This window comes from Rhinopithecus roxellana, chromosome 12 (assembly GCF_007565055.1).
Source record: "Rhinopithecus roxellana isolate Shanxi Qingling chromosome 12, ASM756505v1, whole genome shotgun sequence".
NCBI lineage: Eukaryota > Metazoa > Chordata > Mammalia > Primates > Cercopithecidae > Rhinopithecus > Rhinopithecus roxellana.
Window position 1 is genome coordinate 119,631,996 of NC_044560.1, and position 7,491 is coordinate 119,639,486.

At 45.4% G+C, this 7,491-nt stretch overlaps 1 long non-coding RNA gene across 1 annotated transcript; it reads left to right on the forward strand.

Moving 5' to 3' along the window:
* The first annotated feature begins 26 nt into the window (after positions 1-26).
* Positions 27-5,136, forward strand: LOC104680936. The gene is made up of 4 exons (XR_750524.1): positions 27-399; positions 563-792; positions 3,839-4,007; positions 4,249-5,136. It is a non-coding gene; the product is annotated as an uncharacterized LOC104680936 (long non-coding RNA).
* The last annotated feature ends 2,355 nt before the right edge of the window (positions 5,137-7,491 follow it).

Genomic DNA, 7,491 nt, shown 5'->3' on the forward strand with positions numbered 1-7,491 from the left:
TGAAACCGGATCTCGCGATGTTTCGAGGTGAGCCGCGCGCAGGCGTGCCTGCCCTGCGCGCCGGAGAGAGTTGTATGTTCGAGTCCCTGGGTCCCTTCCTGGGGGTTCTTGGTGCTGTGCTATCTGCGTGTGATTCTCTAGCGAGAGATTGTGCGCGACTGACCAAGTGGGCAAGGGGCTGTCACTGTGTGTGCGTGATTGTTGTGAGGGTGTGTGGTGGTCGCTTCTGACTCCGCGTGGGTCGCTGAATGTGTGACTGGGACCGTTTAGCGGCGGATACATAATTGTGTGCGGCTGTGGAAGATTCCCTCATCCGTTAAGTTCCCATTTCCGTGGAACAGCAGTTTTACCAGAAAGTTTGGAAGGAGCCTTAAAGTTGGAAGCGTAAGAGTTTATCTGGTAACTTATTTTAAACATTACATATATGGCGAATTAAATGTGGGTTATGAAGGATAACGCAAAATAAAAACGTTATAAACATGTAAAGGAGTTTTATGGGGCGGCATCTCTTGGCCAAATACCAGACCGCCACAGGTAGGTGTTAATTCTCTCTTGTTTTTAGGCGGCTTTGGTGCCATCACGTGTGAGAAGCCCAGGACTTTACACATCCCGAGCCAGTGTGGTCCAATATGATGGGGAGTCCCGAGTGCCAGATGCCGGTCAGGACGTGTTATTCTGGGTCTCAGAATGAGGAAGCCCTCCCTGTCCGAGATGCAACAGCTTGTCCTTGAGTCAGGCCAGGAGTCCTGAGTTACTCTGTCTTTTGATTTGATCCTGTTTCCCTCAGACCTGGTGAGCTCTATGGTGTAATAAGTGGGTAAGAGTGTGAACCCTTAACCATCTCTGAGACTGGAGCCAGAATGCCTGAACTCTAGTCTTTTTTTTTTTTTTTTTTTTTTTTTTTTTTTTTTTTTGAGACGGAGTCTCGCTCTGTCACCCAGGCTGGAGTGCAGTGGCCGGATCTCAGCTCACTGCAAGCTCCGCCTCCCGTGTTTACGCCATTCTCCTGCCTCAGCCTCCCGAGTAGCTGGGACTACAGGCGCCGGCCACCTCTCCCGGCTAGTTTTTTGTTTTGTATTTTTTAGTAGAGACGGGGTTTCACCGTGTTAGCCAGGATGGTCTCGATCTCCTGACGTCGTGATCTGCCCGTCTCAGCCTCCCAAAGTGCTGGGATTACAGGCTTGAGCCACCGCGCCCGGCCGAACTCTAGTCTTAGAGATGTGCCTCGGTCTCCACATTTGAAAGTGAGGATGATTATAGCATCTAACACATCGAGTTGTTTGGGAGGAGTAACTGAGCTAATATGTGTAAAATAATGCTACTGCTGCTGGATAGGGATGATGATGTGACTGAAACTAATGCTTTCTTTCTGCAAAGATGCTTTTTCCAAAACACACCATATTGCCTCTTTACACATTCTTCAGTCCTTGCAGGCACAGTGATGTGGTAGAAAGCACACTTTTAGAGTTAGACAGGTGTGGATTCAAATGCCATTTCAGCCATTTATTAGTTTCTTCATGCCTATCTCAGTTTTGTTTTGTTTTGTTTTGTTTTGTTTTGTCCATAAAAGGAAGAATGTAATGCTGGGCTTGCAGTTTTGTCCTGAGGGTCAAATAAAATGATGTAATAATAGAAGCAAAGCTCAGAGGTTGGTTAAGAGACAACTTCCGCAAAGATGGTTGAATTTCACACTTGTGAGCAGAGTCGAGGAGACAGTTGTAGATTTATCCTACTTGACCTTATTTGTGGTTCAGGACAGTGTTGTGAGTTCAAGAGCAGAAGGTAGATGCAAAAAGTCATCTTTCCTAGGTTCTCTGATCTTGGGAAGGGACGAGTGGCTCTAGTTTCCCTTTAACATCCCACTGTGTGTGTCTATATGTACATGTGTCAGTATTTGCTTATGGAGGAAAGGAAGGAAAAGGACTAAACAGGTGCAAAGCCAGCCATCTCTCAGGCTTTCTTCTATACCATTTTTACTTTCTCACATTTATTAATCTGCCAGAGAGTAATTTAGAAGATGATGAAATGGCCACTTCTGACTCTGAACCAAGCCTCTGAAGTCATACACCATTATACTCTTGGTCACAAAATCAGCTGTGAGTCTAAGTAGGTGGAGGCTACACAAGAGTATACATACTAGGAGGCAGGGATCATTCAGGGTCCACTTAGCAGGTGGCTTCCAGTTTCTTCCTTTTAAGAGTATGAGAATGCTCTGAGCTGGCCTCTCCATTCCATGGAATCCATAGGTCTTTAGTCAGCCACTTCCCAGTACACATTCCTGTGCCAAAGCACATGCAGAGTTACTCCAGCAGCTCCCTCTCCTGTTACCCACCACCCTGCCCCACCCAGCCATATCCATCCTTCTGCCAGATTCCTTCTATTTCAGGATCACCCATTATCACTCGAATGAGATCAACTGTGGGGAGGTGGGCCATATTCTGTTGTGCATAGTAATCCAAGCAAGGAATCACACAACAACGAAGTGGGCTCTAACCCAATCTTAGCTACTTACTCTCTGAATGAACTTGGGCACCTCCCCCAATTTTTCTGACCTAAAATCTGTGCACTATAATAATAATAAATTTCCATGGAGGAAGTATAACCTTTTCAACAAACAGTGCTGCAGCAACTGGACATCCATAGCCAAGAAAGAAAAAGGATAAAAGGCTTTTCTCCAGTACTAATCCAGGAGAAAAATAAATGTATTGCATCTTCCTTGTGACAACTGAGGATAAAATACGTGTGGCCTTCTCTATCTGAGGACTTTTTTTTTTTTTTTGAGACGGAGTCTCGCTTTGTCACCCAGGCCAGAGTGCAGTGGCGCGATCTCGGCTCACTGCAAGCTCTGCCTCCTGGGTTCACGCCATTTTCCTGCCACAGCCTCCCAAGTAGCTGGGACTACAGGTGTTTGCCACCATGTCCGGCTAATTTTTTGTATTTTTAGTAGAGACGGGGTTTCACCATCTTGGCCAGGATGGTCTCAATCTCCTGACCTCGTGATCTGCCCGCCTCGGCCTTCCAAAGTGCTGGGATTATAGGCATGAGCCACTGTGCCCGGCCTCTGAGGACTTTTTTTAAGAGACAAGGTCTCACTCTGTCACCCAAGCTGGTATGCAGTGGTGTTCCTGGACTGAACCGAGGGCCAGGCTGCTTATTCTCGCAGCCCAATAACAAGATGTTGATGTAAAAGAAGAGAGTTTTATTTCTGTAACCAGGTACAGGGAGAGGGCCAGAAAAATATTGCCAGACAACTCAAAATTACAAAGTTTTCCAGTGCTTATCCACCTTCTAAGCTATATGTCTACATGTAAGTGTGCATTCATCTAAAGATATAAGTGATTAATTTCTTCTAATCTATAACTAAGGTCTGAGTCTTGGGAACCTTTCTCCAGAGCCTCAGTAATTTTACTTACTCTAGTTGGGTCCAAGTGCCAAAGGTGATTACCCTTACCTTGTCTCCTACTAAGTTATGGAGGTCTGGGGAGTGCCTTTAGACCCTCAATAAAACTTGTTTAATCCTAAATGGATCCTGGGATGAGGAGTGTGACCATTCCTTCATTATCTTGTCATGCTTCAAATCAGCAGCCTTTGTGTTAGGGCACTGGCTCTCTCAGCCTTTAATATTTAACCTAACCATTTAGTCAATGCTGGAACAGTTGTTAGGGAGGCCTGCCTGTTCAGCTTGTGTGAGATCTGGCTTGCCACAGTGGCACAAATACGGTTACTGCAGCCTCAACCTCCTGGGCTTAAGCAATCCTCCTACCTCAGCCTCCCAAGTAGCTGAGAACACAGGTGCATGCCACTACACCAGCTAATTTTTCTTTTCTTTTCTTTTTAGAGATGGGGGGTCTCACTGTATTGCCCACGCTGGTCTTGAATTCCTGAGCTCAAGTGATCATCTTGCCTCAGCCTCCCAAAATGCTGATGAAGCTGCATCGTTGTCTAGGGTAAATACCTGAGCTTCGTTGTCTCATGCCAAGGGAATCGAGGACGCGGACACACAAGAAGTGAGTTTAAGAGCAGAGATTTAATAGGCGAAAGAGAAAAGAGAATAGGCAAAAGAGAAAAGAGAATAGCTCTAGCTCCTGCAGAGAGAAGGGCTCCCAGGTAGGTCTTCCACAGGGCACGGGGTTTTGTAGACGGGGTTTTGTAGGAGGTGGCATCTGATTTACATAGGCCCCAAAGATTGGTTGGACCAGGTGTGCCAATCAGAAGCTGGCTGTCCCACCCTAATCTTTTATTATGCAGATGGGGTCCCTACCTGGCCGGGGCCATGCTGTCTGTTCCTTACTGTATACTTCCCTTTTGGTTGACAAAAGGGAAGATGGAGCTGCCATGTTGGACATGCCTGGCCCCCAGGTACCTTTTTCCTATTGGCACAGCTGCCGGCATTCATCCGTGCAAGCTTCCAGCTTGCTTATCTATGTCTGCGGCTTGATTTTTCAGGCTGCTCTTTGTTAGAAAAGAAATGACTTGGGGGCTGCTTTTCATTAAAAGGAAAACTATACCGAGGATTTCCTTACCCTATCTGCCTAAATAATTTCTTTTAAACTCCTATGTCACTTGGGATTACAGGCATGAGCCACTGTGCCTGGTAGAGGGTTTTTTGGTCTTTATTCCTCAAGATTTTGCACTTAGATAATTATGTTAAACTTAGGTGTGCTAGGTAGACATATGTCTGCTGATTACCTATTAGGAAGAATGTGGATTCCTACTTAGGGAAAAGGAGTCAGGCTGGTGGGACCAGCAGAAAGCAAATAGATAAAGCAAATAAGCTATAGATCTGCATTTTCTTCATGGTCCAGGATATATAAACAAAAAAAGGAAGCAGATATGCTATAGGCTTGCTCTTCTTTATGGCCCAGGACATATAGCCCTCCTGAGCAAATCATGAACATAACTCACAAACTTCCTGCTTATCATCAAACGCACGCAAACATTTATCATCAAACAGCTTGGGTGACAGAAGAATGCAGGTTAGCTCCCTGCTGCCTTGGCGTTATCAATCAGCCCAGGAACCATCCTATAAAATCTCCAGCAAGCCTTTGTTTCCTTGCAGTCAGCTCCTCTTCTGCTGATTCTGCCTGTCGCTCCCTGATAACATACTTTCATACTGTCTTTAATAAATCTGTCTTTACCCACAACCATCTTGGTAAGTTCTTTTACCTCTGCACCACCAGCCCAAATAGTTGCTGCTCACCTGAGACAAAGAATAAATGTGGTTTTTAAGCAAATCAAAAGTTTACTTCGCGACTCTCACCAAGCTTTGTAGAAGGTTCTGCCAAAAGGAGAAGCTTAAGAGATAATGGCTAAAAATAAAAAATGTTACCATCTAGCCTCCTCGGCTAAATGTAACCACTGCCCAAGGGGTTCTTCGTGCTGACTGCGTAAAAAAAGACCATGGCATTGTAGTAGAGAAAGAGGTTAACAGACATGAGGCTGGCCACGCCACATGGGAAATGGAGTTCGTACTCAAATCATCTCATCCAAAGCTCTTATATTAGAGGTTTTTCAAAGTCAGTTTGGGGGAAGGGGTGGGGGTAGCCAGGTAACAGGTGCTTGCTGCTGATTCGTTGGGCTGGAGATGAAATCATAGGGGGTCAAAGCTCTCCTTGTGTGGCTGAATTGCTGCTGGATGGTACCACGGGAGCTGGGTTGGTTAGTCCAAATGGAACCATCAGGTCCAGGTGGAGCCATGGGTGTCAGACATGAAAAAACCCAAAAAGATATCTCAAAAGGCCAATCTGAGGTTCTACAGTGGTGATGTTATTAGCAGTAGTAATTGGGGAAGTTGCGTATCTTAAAACCTTTGGATAATGGCTGACAGTTGAATAATGGCACCACCTTAGCAGGACCCATCCTCCTCTCCTCTCAGACGGATGGCTCCCATTCGCTTTACAAAAGCAGTTGAGTTTTGGGCAAAGCCTGTTATTTAAACTATAGCGTAAGTGTGTTCCAAAGTTAGCTCAGCCCTATAGCTCAGGAATAATTAAGGGAAAGGCAAGATAGATGGGTTAGCTCAGTTTACTGTAATAATTCTTCTCACTGATACAGTCTTTGCAAAGGTGGTTTCATAAAGATGCCTACTCTCTTCACGCATCTGTGAAATGTCAAAAAGACTGCCAAAACCTGGAAGTTTACTGATGCCTTATTTTAAACAAGTCTTGTCTGTCTGGTTTGAAAAAGCGAGGGGAAGATATCAATCATAACTTTGTTCAAGACAGTGAGTTCTAAGTTTCTCTTCAAAGAGTCAGTATGTCAGTATGTTCAGTTCTTTGTTCTCCATTTTAAAGTTTAACTTCCTCATTCTCTTCATCTCCTTGCCCCTAGTTTCAGTAAACAACCTCCCTGCCAGTTCTGATCACTAGTTCACATCTGCTCCCCTGGTCACCTGCTCCATCCTGAGTCACCCCGGTCACCCACTCTAACCTAAGTCATCTTTAGTCACCTGTTCCATAACAGTCTTTCCTGCCAAAACTGCTCACCCCAGCACTCTGGCTCTTACCCCTGCTGTCTTTAAAATGGCCCATCAGAATTAGCTTAGACTGTGTGGTCCAACCCTAGCCAATAGGGGAATGATGCAGCAGTAGGGGCTACCTACATCAGGGATAAGAACCCCTTCCCCTCCCTTGTTCAGGTGTGCTCTCACCATTGCTCCATCCGCAAGATGCACCCTTCTATAGAAGTAAAATTGCCTTGCTGAGAAAATTTATGTTAGAGTGCTACTTCTTTTGAGGCAGCAATTTTTTTTTTTTTTTTTGAGACAACGTACTGTTATTTATTTGACCATTCTTCTACTTGTAGCTGTGGAGTCTGGTAAGTAAACAACAATGAGGAAGGGGCCCCAGGTGGGGAAGAACAATGAACAATTGTTCTGAGAGATGGCTAATCAAACAACTCGAGGTCACAATGACCTCATTCCTCATAGCTCCCTCCAGTATGACCCTGTAAAACCCTTCCAGCTCCTGCCTCTTTGCAGACAGCTCCTCTGCTGAGCTGCCTGTTGCAACCTTGCAATATATTTTCATACTTTCTCTAATACATCTGCCTTTCTTTACAACTGTCCTGGTAAATAAGAGACTGTCTTCTTTACTGCCTTTGATATAGGCCCCATCTAGTTGCTACCCACGATAGGAGCCATATTGTTTATGTTCAACATTTTATTGCAAACAATGTTTCGGCTGGGCTCCATGGCTCACGCCTGTAATCCCAGCACTTTGGGAGGCCCAGGCTGGCAGATCACGAGGTCAGGAGATCGAGACCATCCTGGCTAACACGGTGAAACCCCGTTTCTATTAAAAATACAAAAAAATTAGCCAGGTATGGTGGCACGTGCCTGTAGTCCCCCACCTACCCAGGAGGCTGAGGCAGGAGAATGGTATGAACCTGGGAGGTGGAGATTGCAGTGAGCTGAGATCGCACCACTGCACTCCAGCCTGGGTGACAAAGCAAGACTCCATCTCAAAAAAAAAAAAAAAAAAAGCCAGGCAT